Source organism: Danio rerio, chromosome 4 (assembly GCF_052040795.2).
Source record: "Danio rerio strain M-AB ecotype USA chromosome 4, GRCz13ab, whole genome shotgun sequence".
Lineage (NCBI taxonomy): Eukaryota > Metazoa > Chordata > Actinopteri > Cypriniformes > Danionidae > Danio > Danio rerio.
Window position 1 is genome coordinate 79,842,732 of NC_141024.2, and position 17,608 is coordinate 79,860,339.

The window sequence follows — 17,608 nt, forward strand, 5'->3', positions numbered from 1 at the left end:
TGTTTCTGGACTGTTTTCCACGGCACTTCCCCGGCACTCACCCGATTGGGTTTTTTGTTCCTTTGCAAAGACTTTCTCCTTAATAAACACTTTGTGTTCTGCACTTGAGTTCACTCCTTCTTCTACCCGTGACACAACTACTCTTAAATACAAATGGTTTGTAAATAATGCAATACTTAATTTAGTAATGAAAAATAAATCATTAACAAAGTATGAAAGTAGAATTATTAAGCACATAGATGTGGTTGTAAGTCAATAATACAGCATTTATAGCTGCAGTTATAAACTGCTTACTAACATTTATTATTGTAGAGTTAATGCTTAACAGATAATAAATTAATTAGATGCTAATGCTTAATAAGTGGCTTATAGTGTGTAGTTATTATAGTGTTACCCAAACTTCAGTTTTTCAAATGTTATTTGTTTTTCTTCTACTAGATCAGGGGTCCCCAACATGGTGCCCACGAGGATCACATGTGTTGCCCGTGGGCCTGTTCTAAAAATAGCTCACCATAGCGCCACTTACCAGTAAGCTTCATCTAATAAAGAAGTAATCATTTAAAATTGTAAATATTTGCAGAGATATATAAAAATAAAGTGTTGCACATTGATACATTAAATACAGGCTATTTCCCACCCTGTTAAATCATTGTTAATAACTTTTGTGAGAATCATTAACATGATCAGTGTCTTCACAGGGAAGAATATCATTAATTATTACCAAAAACATAAAGTATAATTAAAAGTAAATTGAGCAAATTTGTTATTTGTGAAGTGTTTATCAAACTTGTAGCCCTCCATATTAATCGGTACCCAAGAAGTAGCTCTCAGTTTCATAAAGGTTGGTGACTCCTGTACTAGATGAATATTCCTCATATATGAATAAAAAGTGCATTTTCCTCATTGACGACAGAATATTTTTTACTCTCCATCAAGTGGTTCCAATCTTTTATGACTTTCTTTCTTCTGTTGATCACAAAAGAAGATATTTTGAAGAAAGCTGAAAACCTGTAACCATTGACTTATATAGTAGGAAAATAGATACAATGCAAGTCAATGGTTTACAGTATATTAAAAAAAGGAAATCAAAGATAATGTTTGAGTTTTACCAGCCTGCCTTATATAGAAATATTCCAGTAATTTTTTGCCCTTCTATTACTTTTTGTAAACAGATAATACCATGTATAATTAAGATATAATATAATAATCTACCTGATGAACGAGGTGAAGGTCTGAGGTTACTCTGTGAGCCAAAGTGAAGCACAGTTGAGTAAGAGACCCGTGGAGAGAAAGTCTTCAGCTACTGGTCAGCATCACAGCTGCAGATGCGTCTCCCAACGCCTTATAAATACAGTACATGACAATAAATTAATTAGCTAAGCAAACAAAGTGCTGTACTGCAGGCTACTCCAACTTAAACACATTGCGTTGCTTCTAATTACTCAAATAATAATGCTTACTGATTTGAAAGTTGACAAATATAAAAGAAAAACAAGTTGTCTTACCATGTACAGTTCTCATTTTCATCAAGCTGCATCTCCGACTGATCCAGGAGCATGTATTTCACCATTTTTACATCAGCTTTTGGTCTTATTGGATTCATTCCGTTTTACTAACACAAATGAACCAAAATAGCAATGGGAAACTTGTGGACTTGATATGGTGACAGGCTGGAGTTTGTGCAGTTCCCATAAATGCAATAATATACTACGATGATGATAATTTTCACCAAAACTAACAACCAGTGCTACTCTGCTTCACTGTTATCAGCACGCGCCTGTCAGATGAGTCCCCTTTCTGACATCTGGGTGGTTTAAAAAAAAAAAAGCGGATTTTTATTTGGTATTTTATGGTATTATAGAGTATTTTCACAAATGATTCTACCTTTTTTTTTAAATAGTTTTTTAACCTACAATATGCTCTTTAATATTTGCTCTTTATATGAGAAATAGGCTATAATGTTTAAGCGGGCCTAAATGCATCTCCCGAATATCCTACTCAGTGATGCTGAACTGTTTGCCTTCTTTAAGACTTTCTATTGTATCAATTAGGCTAAAACTGCATGAAATGATATAAAAGAGAAGTGCATTTGGTAATGCATTTGGTAATGCTCACATTTGTGATGCACAGAGAAATATGTGCTCTATACTGAATTAGCTTCTCTTTCATCTAATGCAGCTCGAATGGTTTAAAACTATTACAACTGAATACTTTAATTACAACTGTAAAGAAACCTGGCTTTAATAAATTTGTAACAATTAAAAAAAAAATTTCACATTGTCATTATTGTGGTATTGGTATTGTGTGTAGAAGTTTGAGGAAATAAATGAATTTAATCTATTTTGGAATAAGGCTGTAACATAAAATAAATGTGGAAAAATTGAAGCGCTATGAATACTTTCAAGATGCACTGTACAAAACTTCCAGTATTTTCCAAAGTATTGGAAAAGGTTTTATAAAACTGCAGTCTTTTTTTAGATCTACATGGATTTCAAGAAGTGTTCCAGTCTGGTTGTGGCAGTAATGCACCTTCCAAGTTGAGTTCCTGAAAGGCAATAAACCAGGAAGAAGAAGAAAAGGAAGAACTGAAAGAGTGAAAGAGCTCAGATTGTGTTTCTGCTGCACAAGAGCTTCTGTACTTCTGCATGTAAGTTTGATACTTCTACCATTACGCTTCATTACGTGTCATTTCAACACTGTGTCTGAACACTTTATTTCTTAATGTTATGAAAGTGTTTTTAATCATTAATATCATGTTCACTCCATAAATCAGCACAAAATATAACTTTAAATCTACAGTTATGAAATTGAAAGAAAAGTTAAACCAGCCCTTACAGTTAAACAGGAAGAAAAACTGCTGACATTCCTTAAAATGTATTTGTCAGCAGACGTTTTTACTGCCAACTAACAAACTAAATATATAAACAAGTAATTGGCTTAACCTGATCTTATCTTAATAAATTATACATATATCATACATCAAATGTGAAATATGAGGTGTCAGAGGTCTGTAGATCAGTGTAACGCTTTGCAGTGCTTTGTCTAATTCACACCGTCAAAATTAAACAAATGAAAAATGCATTTCAAACTTTCATTTTCCATTTTTTCTGAGTACTTCAACAACGTATAATTGTCACTCGGTTTAATTTTCAGTTCTACAAGTTTGTGTTGTTGCATTTGAATCTGATCTCAGAACAAACTTTAAATAATGACACATTATTGTGATTTTCCATTTTTCATTTCTGCGCTCATAGTCGGGCCGTACAATTGCTGTCGGAAGGGTGTGGAGTTCTGGATTAGTGTGCAAGCCAGCAGACGCCGTAGTAAAATAACACACTGTCATGTTGTTTTTGAGAATTAAGCTTTTGCATTGATTTTGTGTGTAATCTACGAATACTTAATTCATGCTGTTAGTGTACAGTTGAAGTCAGAATTATTAGCCCCCTAAATAATTAGACCGCTTGTGTTGCTTGTGGCGTTCACTCCTGCCCTTAATAATTACTTTCAATTGATCTTGTTTGTCCTTTTCCCTTTTCAGTTTTCTATTGGTTAATCTGGTGGCGTCAGGCCTTTAAAACGAACGGAAGCGGACTTCTACGGCCCCTCATTCCTCCACGTCACCACAGTCTTTGACGGCTTTATTGTTGTGTTCTCCTTTATGCTTTCCTTTTGATATTTGTTTGGAGTGGGGAGCTCCAACCTGCTTTAGGTTTGTTTGGTTGTTCTTTATTATGTTGTTGGGCTCCCCATCTCTTGTCAATTTGGATTGTTTTGTTGATTATGTTATGTTAATAAATAATTTAGCTCGAGCACTTTGGCCGTTGTTTATTATGTTACGTTGTCTTTTGGTCACGAGTCTTATTTAAGTTAGGGACCGTAACATAATTGGGGGCTCGTCCGCTTCTCTTTAAGTTGTTTCACTTTGTTCTCTTTTTGATACCAAACTTGTTTGACTTTACTGAACGATAGATCGTTAGACTATAACGTTTGGTTCTCATGGGGAATTTCGCGTCATAGGGAATCCCGCGTAGCGTGTCACACCGGAGCGTGGTCATGTGTGTGTGTGTGAACATCGTGTTTGTTTTGCTTTATCAACGCGGTTGCATGGCAAAGACTTCGTCTGTTTTTTGTTTTTGTAGTGTCGCAAAGAGGCGGTTAGTGTTATCTGTTAACGCAGATATCTCGGGAGCACGTCCGTAGGATTTTGTGGGGTCGTCCATTATAGATTGTCTCACAATCCTGCTGGTTTTTAGTGCATAATAACCCGCCGCTGAACTGCGTGAAGACTAGGTGAGTTAGACAGGTAAAGTTCCGTTAGGCAGGCGCAGATAGAGGGGTGTATTTGCTCGCATTTGGTATACTTTGTAACGTTTGTTGTCACTTCACTTTCCTTTGCATTATCTTTCTATTTTGTTATATAGTTAATTTGCGGAAGTTTGTAATTTGCTGTTGGATGATTAAGATTTGACGCAGATTTGATTTTTTTGTATATTTGTTATAAATATTTTGACTGCGTGTTTTTCAATCTTATTATGGAGTTTAGTTTAGAGGAATTTGTTGCTCATCCGAGCATAGAGAAACTTGAACAGTGTACTAAAAGTAATCTGTTCTCTATTGCTGCTCACTTTGATGTACCACTCTCTAAACAAGAGAAAAAACAGAAAATTAAAAATGAATTGCATACAGCCTTATGTGAAATGAGTATCCTTCCTCCTGTTAGTGCAGTCACTTCACATGCTGATGTGCAGCCTGACTCTGAATTGCGTAGACTTGAGTTGCAAGTAGAAATACGGCGATTGGAGCTCAAGGAAAAAGAGCTAAAGCATGAATTTGAGCTGCGTAAATTTGAGATACAGGAAATTGGAAGACGTGAATCTGCTCGTTTGTCTAGGCAGTCAAGGGATTTTGATCCGGAAACAGACTTTGACATTAATAAATGCATTTGTTTAATTCCTCCTTTTTCAGAGAGAGATGTGGACAAATATTTTGTACTTTTTGAACGAGTGGCTACGACATTGAAATGGCCTAAAGAGGTATGGACTTTTCTTTTGCAATGTGTATTCACAGGAAAAGCCCAGGAGGCATATGCTTCTCTTTCACCTGAATTAAGTTTAAAATATGATCAGGTGAAATCTGCTGTTTTAAGGTCTTATGAATTAGTACCCGAGGCCTATTGGCAAAAGTTTAGGCGTTATAAAAAAGCTGAAAGCCAAACTTATGTCGAATTTGGTCGTGAAAAAACTGTACTTTTTGATCGTTGGTGTTCTGCACAAGAAGTGAAAAATTTAGAACAGCTTCGTGATCTAATTCTAATGGAGGAATTCAAAAATTGTCTACCAGACAAAATTGCAACGTACTTGAATGAACAGAAAGTCACTAATGTACTAGATGCTGCGGTATTAGCAGATGAATATGTTCTGACTCACAGAGAGAGCTTTGAAAAGCCATCTTTCTCTCCGTTGCAGCGTAGTCCTGTCACGCACTTTCACACTGAGCACAGTGCTAAAGATGCGGCTAGGCCAAGGCCAGTATGTGCTTATTGCAAAAAACGTGGTCATTTAATCAACAGCTGTTTTTTGTTGAATAAAAAGAAGCCTAAAACTGTGGCACTGGTAGAAAAAGTCTCAACATCAAACCTTTTTCAGTCTGGGTGTGTTGATTTGGAGATTTACTTACTATTTATAATGAAGGGAGTTGTTTCCTTGTCAGACAGTGATGTAAAAGTTCCTGTAACCATCTTGCGTGATACTGCCGCTTCTAGATCTATCATTCTACAAAGTGTGTTGCCTCTTTCTGATAAAACTTCGTTAAACTGCAATGAGATTGTTCAGGGATTTGGAATGAAACTTGTTAACCTGCCAATGCATTCTGTCCAGCTTGAGTCGGATCCGGTGTCTGGTCCAGTAGCAGTTGCAGCATGCACAGCTTTTCCAATAAAAGGAGTGGATTTTCTCTTGGGGAATGATCTTGCTGGGGGCAAAATCTTAGTGAGTCCTGAAGTAACTGCTGTGCCCTTTTTGTCTGAAGGCCCAGATGAACTGCAGGTGAAGTATCCAACAGTGTTTCCTGTATGTGCTGTCACTCGGTCAATGGCTAAAGCTAACTTGATAGACTCTGATGGCTTGGAGGATAGTTTTATGATAGATCTTGACAGAGAACCTAAAGTAGACTCTGATAGTGGCCCTGTTCTGAGTTCTCCATCTTCAGTCTCTGATTTTACAGAGTTGGATAGAAAATGTGAAAACTCATCAGCTGACAATGTGCTAGAATGTTCTGAGCTGTCTGAAAACTTTAGTGGGGTTCGTATGTCAAAAGAACATCTAATTTCTGAACAAAGGAGTGATGATTCGCTCGTTTCTCTGTATGAATTGGCTGTCCCTGAAGAAAAGCTTATCGACAATGTGTCTGGTTATTTTGTCAAAAATAACATTTTAATGCGCAAGTGGACGCCATCTTCTGCTTCTGTGCATGATGATTGGAGCACTGTAACACAAATTGTTGTTCCAAAAAAGCTTCGAGGTGAAATACTCAGTTTAGCTCATGACAACCCCTTAGCTGGTCATTTGGGTGTCACCAAAACCTATGATCGTATTTTGCGTAATTTTTTTTGGCCAGGTCTAAAACGGGATGTGAAGTGGCATTGTAGAACATGTCATACTTGTCAAATAGCTGGAAAGTCAAATCCACCGATTCCACCTTACCCTTTATATCCTATTCCAGCTGTAGACTCGCCGTTTGATCATGTCGTGGTGGACTGTGTAGGCCCATTGCCTCGGACCAAATCTGGCAGTAAATTTTTGTTGACCATTATGTGCGCTTCAACACGTTTTCCTGAGGCCATACCCATGCGCAAAATTACGGCCACGTCAGTAGTAAAAGCACTGACCAAGTTCTTCTCACTGTTTGGGCTTCCCAAGGTAATTCAAACGGACCAGGGGACAAATTTTATGTCTCGTGTTTTTAAACAGGTCACCAATCAGCTGAAAATATCCCATAACTTTTCAAGTGCTTACCATCCTGAAAGCCAGGGCACATTGGAGAGATTTCATCAGACCCTTAAAACAATGCTTCGTGCATATTGCCTGGAGTTTGAAAAGGATTGGGATGAGGGTGTGCACTTGCTTTTGTTTGCAGCTCGAGAAGTGGTGCAGGAATCTACTGGCTTCAGCCCAGCAGAATTGGTGTTTGCACATAATATTCGTGGCCCTTTGAAATTGCTGCGAGACAATTGGTTGAATGAATCGGAACAAAAAAATATACTGGATTATTTTAGCTCTTTTTGGCACAAGCTACATCGTGCATGTGATCTGGCTAAACAGAATTTAGCAGTTGCTCAATCCAGGATGAAAAACTGGTTTGATAAGAACAGTGTGGACAGACAGTTTAAGCCGGGGGATAAAGTTTTGGTATTTTTACCGATTCCTGGCTGTAGCCTTCAAGCGAGGTATAGTGGACCTTATGTCATTGAAAAAAGGGTAAGTGATAGGGATTATGTGGTTGCTACCCCCGACCGTGTTCGTCGTAGCAGACTCTGCCACATCAACATGATCAAACCTTATTATGATCATGGGCAAATGATTCCTCACAGCTCTAAAAAAATAAAAACAGATCCATCTATACCTAACACTGAGTGTTCAACTGTCTCAAGTGTGTTACAGGTACAATCATTTTCCGGGTTGTCATCGGGTGCTGACAGTGTCATTGAGAACTCTGAGTCGCTGTCTGATCTTGAAGCTGGCGGCGACATTGAGAGTCCATCTGTGGCTACAGTTCAAGGATGTTAAAAAAATTCTGAGATGCTTGCTAATCTTGACTCTTGTTTTTTGCATCTTTCTGATTTACAGAGAACAGACATATTTAAATTAATTAAGTGTCATGTTTCCCTGTTTTCAGATGTTCCATCTCAGACTCATGTGCTGCAGCATGACATCGATGTTGGTGCTAATGCTGCGATTAAACAACATCCATACCGCGTCAACCCTGTGAAACGTCAGCGACTACAAAATCAAGTCAATTATATGTTGGCGCATGGTATTGCAGAACCTAGTATTAGCTCATGGAGCTCTCCCTGTCTTTTGGCTATGAAGTCTGATGGATCTGAACGTTTCTGCACAGACTTTAGAAGGGTTAACAATGTCACAAAACCTGACTGTCACCCTCTTCCTCGTATGGAAGATTGTGTTGACCGTGTGGGGTCGGCTGTGTTTGTGACAAAGTTAGACCTTCTTAAAGGATTTTGGCAGGTGCCATTAACTCAACGTGCAAAGGAAATCTCGGCATTTGTTACACCTGATGCCTTCTTACAGTAGACAGTAATGCCTTTTGGGGTACGCAATGCGCCCGCGACATTTCAGCGGTTAGTTAACTGCGTGTTGGGGGGAGTGCCAGGATGTGAGGTGTATCTAGATGACATCGTTATTCATTCAACAACGTGGCAAGAACACATCCATCAGTTGACACAGGTTTTTGAGAAACTGACTGATGCCAATTTAACAGTTAATTTGGCCAAATGTGATTTTGCAAAAGCAACGGTAGTCTACTTGGGTAAGATTGTGGGTAGTGGCATGGTAAAACCAGTACACGCCAAGATTGAGGCTATCACGTCATTTCCAGTCCCTTCCACACGTCGCGAATTACAGCGCTTTCTGGGAATGGCGGGATATTACCGTAATTTTTGTAAAAACTTTTCGACAGTAGTTTCTCCTCTCACCGACCTATTAAGTCCGAAGTCGGTTTTTAAATGGTCACCGGAATGTCAACATTCTTTTGAGTCACTTAAACACCTTTTAATGCATGCACCCGTCTTGGCGGCTCCAGTGTACGACCGTACATTCAAATTGGCTGTTGATGCTAGCGATGTAGGGGCAGGCGCTGTGCTATTGCAGGATGGGCTTGATGGAGTTTAGCACCCAGTGTGCTACTTTTCAAAAAAATTCCAGAAACATCAAAAAGCATACTCCACAATCGAAAAAGAAGCTCTGGCGCTGGTTTTGGCCCTTAACAATTTTGAAGTTTATATTGGATCATCATCTTATCCAATAACAGTCTACACTGATCACAACCCTCTCATCTTTATTCATAGAATGCGTAATTCTAACCAACGCTTAATGAGATGGGCTTTGTTTGTCCAAGCCTTTAACTTGGACATGAAACATGTTGCCGGTAAAAATAATGTGCTGGCCGATGCGATGTCACGTATTACCATATGGTGATGGGTGGTGTTTATTGTCTTTTTGTTTTGTTTACCAGTCACCATTTTGGGGGTGGAGGTGTTGCGTGTGGCGTTCACTCCTGCCCTTAATAATTAATTGATCTTGTTTGTCCTTTTCCCTTTTCAGTTTTCTATTGGTTAATCCAGTGGCGTCAGGCCTTTAAAACGAACGGATGCGGACTTCTACGGCCCTCATTCCTCCATGTCACCACAGTCTTTGACGGCTTTATTGTTGTGTTCTCCTTTATGCTTTCCTTTTGATATTTGTTTGGAGTGGGGAGCTCCAATCTGCTTTAGGTTTGTTTGGTTGTTCTTTATTATGTTGTTGGGCTCCCCATCTCTTGTCAATTTGGATTGTTTTGTTGGTTATGTTATATTAATAAATAATTTAGCTGGAGAACTTTGGCCGTTGTTTATTATGTTACGTTGTCTTTTGATCACGAGTCTTATTTAAGTTATAGGGACCGTAACACATGCAAACACAGAAATGCCAAGTGACCTAGCCTAGGCCTATTGAAAATGAAAAGGGTGGTCTGTATTGCTGGTGTATATAGGCCTGCAGTCCGCCAAGCCTGAGCGAATATTAAAACGTCAAATAACAGATACATTCCGCAAAATAACAAATAAATTAGGCCTTCGAACATAGGAAATATATTTTTTACTTTTTTGTGTGTGTCTGTGTGCGTTTTATATTTGCTATATGCTGTTGTAGCGCTTTGACATGTCTGCGTCTTTATTAGGGAAAACACAAGACATTTGCACAATATTCAAGTTAGTGCAGGCATCCGCTCCTCTGTAACACATGGAAATGCAAGAATAACAATGATTCTCGTTATAAAATATACTTATCTAAAGCTATACAATGCATGGCTACTTGTGGCCAATATCTGCAACTTGGTGAGAGCCAATCAAAGAGGTTTGATCAACATTCTGTTGGCTTTCATTTGCATACAGGAGGCGGGGATTGCCTATAAATATTCACCTCCCGCACTGTTTACTCGCAGATCACCTGTCTTGGTACACTTTATTCGTCCAGCTGGCAACAGTGTATATCGATATGGCCAGTCCTGCCAAGGCTCCGAAGGTTGAGGAAAACATAGTAGAGGGCTTTATACACAACGTGTCGCCCAGACGGCAGTCTAGGCGAAACAGCCCCTATTTCTCAGCAATAATTCAGAGCGCCAGAGAAGAATATCACAGAGTGGTGGTGTTCGCCATAGAGAAGCAAGTCGTGTTCAACTAAGCTGTGAGAAGCAGCAACGGTGTCCGTCTGCGCAACATCAGACGCAGCCTGAGTAAGCCCGTCCTCACCCTTCTCGCAGATCAGTTTTGACAGCAGCACGATTTGTGCTGTGGCAGCGAGGCTGCCTCGGTTTGACTAACGGCGCTCTTGCTTTCTGTCTAGGTTTCTTGGATCCGTAGGCTTCAATGTCGTCTGCTCCGCGAACACCAGTGTGGAGGCTGCCAACCTGCCGTTTCTGCGCTGCGCACCCCCAAACTGCAAGAAGATGACCGTGGCCGAGGTCAAGGCGCTCGGTCCCGGGCAAAAGGTGAGTGTTGTTGCAGTTGGTTTGAGGCACCTGCAAAGCGGACAGCGGACTTAACCTGTCTTTGTGTCTTACAGGTGGGAGAAGTGCGCGCTTGAGTTCAGCGAGAAGGATGCATGAGCAGGGTGGTCAACGTCAACGGCGCTGACTGTGAGCTGAATGAGTTGAGGGTCAGCTATGTCACTGGTGAAATTAAGCTGACGCTTTGGGACACCTACGTCAATGCGGCTGAGTGCTCCAGATCCTACTCCTTAAGGAACGACGTGACGCCTAGGAGAGAAGGGTGCATCTGTCTCACCACAGGTTCCTCCAACATTGTGGAGGAAATCGCTGAGGTGGAGGAGAGCAAAGGGCAGGCAGCCAGAGGCCAAACTAAGGGTGCTTTAAAGCAGCAGCTTTAACGGCATCGAAGTTACGATTTCAGACCATTGCCATTTCAGACAGCCGGAGTTCCACGAGAAGTCCAACTTCTCGATGATGCGAGAGCTGCCACTTTATGCAGGCGTCGCTGTCTTTCCTCACGGTGTTCGGTGGCAAAGGAATGGTGGTGACTGAGGATGATGGCGCCGAGAAAGTCCTCTTGACTAATTCAGTGCTTACTCGCTATCTCCGCGACGCCAGCCTTTCGTCGTTATTCAACAATGCAGAGGCCATCGAGGACCACCTCCTTACAGCACTGGGGTTCGATCTGACCATGAGCTTGGATGGCTTCTTAGTTTCCGTTCAGCCGGTGGGAGCGGTGGATTCAGGCGCGAAGGATCAGCCTCTTGCTGCAGCTAAGCTAGCTGGTGATGCAAATCACGGCGAAGGGACGTCCGTTTAGCTCGGGTGGCCTGAAGACGGTTCGGAAGAAACAACACTTTCCTGATTTCATTTCATTGGTTAAATTGTTCTGCATGTTTTGATGTTCTTGTTGTTCAGTGAATGTTTCCCTTTTGAAAATGTAATCCTAGTCGTTATGTCTTTATTTATTTGTAATTTTATTTATTTATTTTTTTACATTACAATATTGGGCGGCGGGGAAAAACTGTTGAACTGCAAAAAGGTAAAACAAAAACTTGCAAATCCAAAACAAAAAATAAACAAATCTTAACTTTAAAACTTGATTTTATTATTATTGTTTTCAATCACAACTTGTTTTATTGAAAATGTTTTGAAATATTTAAACTAAACTTTACTTCTGGTAATAATAATGTTAAACAAAGACAATTCAGTGTCTTTTTTTTAATTGTATTCAAACTTTAAGAAATTAATTCATTATCTTTTTTGGCTAAGTCCTTTTATTTATATGGAGCCGCAACAGCAGAATGAACCGCCTAAATAACAAATACTTCCCTCAAAATAAATCATTTAGGCCTTCGAACAAATTATATATATTTTTATGCTTTTGTGTGTTATTTTTGCTGTATGCTGTTCTAGCGGTTTGACGTGTCTGTGTGTTTATTAGGGGGAAAAAATGTATTTGCACAAAGCTCGAGTTAGTGGACGTGTTTGTCTTGCTTTAACACATGGAAATATGAGAATCATAATGATATTCTAGATACAATGTCTTCCCATCAACATATATAATGCAGGGCTACACGTGTCCACAGATTTTCTTTTAAATGTTTTTTTTTTACTCATTATTATTATTATTATTACAATACTGGGCAGGGAAAAGTTGTTTTAATTTAAAAAAAAAAAAAAAGTAAAACAAACTTTGCAAACCAAAACAGAAAAAAAGTAAATCTTTACTTTTAAACTTATTTCACTGTTTTATTCACAACTTGTTATAGTTAAAACGTCTTGCAGTATTTTAGACCTTGCTTATTCATTCATTTTCTTTTGGCTTAGACTGTTTATTAATCTGGGGTCACCACTGTGGAATGAACCTTCAATTTATACACCATATGTTTTATGCAGCGGATGCCATTCGTGCTGCAACCCAACACTGGGAAACGTCCATGCACACTCCTTCACACACATACACTACAGTCAGTTTTAGCATATCCAATTCACCTGTTCTCGTGTCCTTGGACTTTTGAGGGAAACCGGATCACCCGGAGGAAACCTAGGCGAACACGGCGAGAACAAACATGCAAACAAAGAAATGCCAAGTGACCCAGCCGAGGCCTATTGAAAATAAGAAGGGTGGTCTGTATTGCTGGTGTATATAGGCCTGCAGAAATATTCCATCTTTACATCAGCTGTTACAATGATGCCCTCCTTCGTCTCAAAGTTCTGCCTTATCTTTATCTTTATGCCTTATATCCATTGAATTGTCAGCACAAACTGCAATCGTACTTTGTGCTGTAGTCGACAGACACTTACAGTATGGAGCAAAATCAATGCCAAAAGTCTTGAATTAAAAAGCTTGTTGAATATCACAAACTGAAAAAAATAATACACCGTATTAACAAGTTCTTGCATTTTAATGACTTGAATTCCAGGGTTTGTATTTTTAGGTCCTGAAATTTAACATATCTGTTTATTTAAGCTGTGAATATTTCAACGAAAAATATTTCAAACACCTTTTCATACTTAAAAATTCAATAATTCATATTCAATTTTCAGATTTCACTTACAAAATATTCAATACCCTTTAAAAATACGATGTATAATATTCAAAAGGTCATTTTCAGTTCATTTTATTTCAGTTCAAATATTCGCTTCCATAAATTCAGTGGATCAAATTCGACTGTTAAAATTCAACATTACATCCCGGAACTGCAGGAAAAGCAATAAATTGCAGATTGAAGATCGCCAGCTGCTCTAGCTTTCACCAGCAGGTGGAGATGGAATAATGTAAGATTTTTAACCCAGTAAACAGGCGAGAAAAAGGCTAATAAAGGCACAACAGTAGAATTTAATATTAATATCAATGTTTTGGACATTATAAATAATAAAAAGTATGAGTAAAATGAGTAAATGAGGTTTTAGTCATCTATATTTGCCCTTATGTAACGGAAGCCAGCTGGTGATCGCGTGAATCTCAGTCTTCGGATCCAGCGACAGACGTTGTTCTGCAATCTTTAGCATCCTCGAAGCTTGTCTCCCATGCCGGCTCGCTCCCTGCTCGGATCGGTGCAGTTACTTGCACATAAACCGTCTTTTGATGAATATGATGTTACACATTGTCTGTCTTTATTGACTCTTTCTTCCATAGACGCGAAGTATTATATTGACAGCTAAAGAATATAAACGGAAAAGAAACAGGAGAGGAAATATTATAATAATAATACAAAATAGATAAACATTGACAGGGCTAAGAACAATTACGAACAAAGATATTCAAAAGCAGAGAGATTTTATGAGAATGTTAAATAAAACAGTTTACTTGGAACTGTTAAACAGAGTTCAGGTATGATTTAAGGTTGGTTATGGATGGGGCGTGTAATTTAAAACAATTTAACATAACGTGCGAATGCATTAAAGGAGCGTCTTCAGTTATTCACACAGAACCGTCTAATATGGCATAACTATAAGGAGTAATGTTTGCGCTGTTTTAACGCAGCTATGTCAGGATTGGGATAGGTTATACATTTTCATCATTTAAATTATTATTATGATTGTTAATATTATTGTTGTATGACATGTATTTGGGCTATTGCGCTTAAATAAGTCATCTGGGATTCTAAATTAATATTTCTATTTATCCTTTTTATCACTCTGCCTGTCTTTCTCTTCTTTTTTTTCTAATTTTTGTGGTTCTGCCACGGTTAAACATTTGCAAAATGTCTTAGTTTGTCCAGAATATTGTTTTATTGTTATGTAGCCTATAGGCGGGAAAAATGTATTAACGCAAATGTGGCAATGTCGCAGCCAATTATAAGTAATAAAATGAGTCGTCTGTGGTTTGGTAATAGGCAGTTATAACTGACTTTAATTTGTTTTCAGTATCAAATAAGAAAACCGTTATTTATAACTTTTCAGCGACCGTTTGTATTTTATGATTAGCAATGTTGATTTTTTTTGCAGTTATTAAACATATAAACTTAATTAAACTGGTTTAAATTTAATATAGTTGTCACTTCAGCTAATTTCATAAGATTAATGTTTATAATGCGTGGTTTGACATGCGTGGTTGAGGGGTTCCTGCAAAGCAGCTCAGTGTTCATCATCATGGGGTTATTACTGAGCTTTAATCGCCATCTACTGGAGAGAATGTATTTGCTCAATTATACTATTAACTCTTTTCTGCAAGTGTGTTTTATGATTTCACTAAGTCAAACCATTATGTTTTTATTTTATATTTTGAGATGATCATATTTAAATAAACAATTGCTAGGGTAGCTAATAGTTTCTTTTTTTCTTGTTATTTAAAAAAAAATCAGTAGCCTATAAAATCATAATTTTTGCTTGACAAAGTTATTGGTTTAGCATTCGCGATGCAGTTTTGCTAAATGAGTGTTGGATACTCATAAGCTTACACTAGTTAAATCAATTATATTATCAGAAATGACAGATATAAGAAAGCCATTAATATTCATCACTCTTTTTACAATTATACAAGCAACATTTTGCGCTGACGTCAGCTCCACTTTCGGAAATGGTAAACAGCGAGGTGTTATTCATATAAGCCCAAGCATGACATATGTCATGATTAATATAATAATCGAAACACTCTTGTAGGCTATTCTTAAGCTTGGCCAAATGTCATGACTTTCACTTTCACTTTACATTATTATGCACAAGCCCAGATATCATGTGAAACTTTGGAAGAATTCCTATCATATATTGACAGCCATCCAGCATCTCTTAACCAGTTTGATGTGCGGCGCTGGCTCTGACCGGCCACCGGAGCTCGTGGCCACTCGTTTGACTTTGTCGTGTGCAAGCCGCACAGCACATGCATAAAAACGTCAATCATTTCATTCATTCATCAATTCATTCATTTTCCTTCTGCTTCGTCTCTATTTTAGAGGAAAAGCAATAATCTGGACAAACCAAAGACATTTTGCAAACGTTTAGCCGTGGCAGAACCCCAAAAAATAGAAAAAAAAGAAGAGAAAGACGATAGCAAAGTGATAGCTCAAAAGGATAAATAGAAATATTAATTTAGAATCACAGATGACTTAAGTGCAATAGCCCAAATAAATCTCATATAATAATAATATTAACAATCATAATAATAATTTAAATAATAAAAATATATAACCTATCCCAATCCTGACATAGCTGCGTTTAAAGAATAACTGAAGACCCTCCTTTAATGCATTTGCATGTTATGTTAAATTATTTTAAATTAGACGCCCCATCCATAACCAACCTTAAATCATACCTGAACACTGTTTAAAAGTTCCAAGTAACTGTTTTGTGTGACATTCTCATAAAATCTCTCTGCTTTTGAATATCTTTGTTCTTAATTGTTCTTCTGCAATGTTTATCTATTTTGTATTATTATAAAATTTCCTCTCCTGTTTCTCTTACGTTTGTATTCTTTAGCTGTCAAAATAATACTTCACGTCTATGGAAGAAAGAGTTAATAAAGATAGAGAATGTGTAACATCATATTCATCAAAAGATGGTATATGTGTAACCGCACCGGTCCGAGCAGGGAGCGAGCCGGCGATACCGGCATGGGAGACAAATGCTCCGAGGATGCTACAGATTGCAGAACGTCTGTCACTGGATCCAAGGAGTGAGGTTTACGCGATCACTAGCTGACTTCCGTTACATAAGGGCAAAAATAGATGATTAAAACCTCATTTACTCATTTTTTATCATTTATAATGTCCAAGGCATTGATATTAATATTAAATTCTACTTTTGTGCCTTTATTAGCCTTTTTCTCGCCTGTTTACTGGGTTAAAAATCTTACATTATTCCATCTCCACCTGCTGGTGAAAGCTAGAGCAGCTGGCGATCTTCAATCTGCAATTTATTGCTTTTCCTGTGGTTCCCGGATGTAATGTTGAATTTTAACAGTCGAATTTGATCCACTGAATTTATGGAAGCGAATATTTGAACTGAAATAAAATGAACTGAAAATGACCTTTTGAATATTATACATCGTATTTTTAAAGGGTATTGAATATTTTGTAAGTGAAATCTGGAAACTGAATATGAATTATTGAATTTTTAAGTATGAAAAGGTGTTTGAAATATTTTTCATTTAAATATTCACAGCTTAAATCAACAGCTATGTTGAATTTCAGGACCTAAAAATACAAACCCTGGAATTCAAGTCATTAAAATGCAAGAACTTGTTAATACGGTGTATTATTTTTTTCAGTTTGTGATATTCAACAAGCTTTTTAATTCAAGACTTTTGGCATTGATTTTGTTCCATAGACTAACCATGATCTTCTCTTTGGATCCTCAATTAAGTTTCCGCTGCAAAGAGGCATTGCACAGGCTGAAAGTCTCCCTTTGACCAAATGTTGGCAACAAGCCGGGAGACTTATCCACCTAAGGTAGTATCGAGCTATACTCCCTGAGCAGTCCTAAAGCAGTTCCAGCGTACAGATCGGGCCACTGTGGCCGATGGTAAAGCACGATTAACTAATTAGAAAGCATAAAACACTTAATGTGCGCAGTGAGAAAATGCTTTAGTAAGCCTACTTACTAAAGCACAATTTTACAATGCTATTGCTCTGTTAATGAGGATGAATTTGAGAATTGTCAATTGTGAATATTTTTTCCTTATATTCAGACTTCACATATCCCAACTTATTTTTTTATATTAGAGTTGCCACAGCGGAATAAACCGCCAACTTATCCAGCATGTTTTTACGCAGCGGATGCTCTTCCAGCCACAACCCATCTCTGGGAAACATCCATCCACACACACACACACTCGTACACTATGGACAATTTAGCCTACCCAATTCACCTGTAACACATGTCTTTGGACTGTGGGGGAAACCGG

General features: G+C 38.1%; 1 protein-coding gene and 1 pseudogene across 3 annotated transcripts in view; one reads left to right on the forward strand and one right to left on the reverse strand.

The window, feature by feature from the left end:
- The window catches only part of LOC137491095 (uncharacterized), a 171,267-nt gene that overhangs the window by 22,650 nt on the left and 131,009 nt on the right, over positions 1–17,608 (reverse strand). The gene's annotated exons all lie outside the window — the stretch shown is intronic.
- Positions 10,134–11,673, forward strand: LOC103910718 (uncharacterized; annotated as a pseudogene). The gene is made up of 3 exons (XR_015483510.1): positions 10,134–10,506; positions 10,617–10,761; positions 10,836–11,673. The product of XR_015483510.1 is annotated as an uncharacterized LOC103910718 (transcript).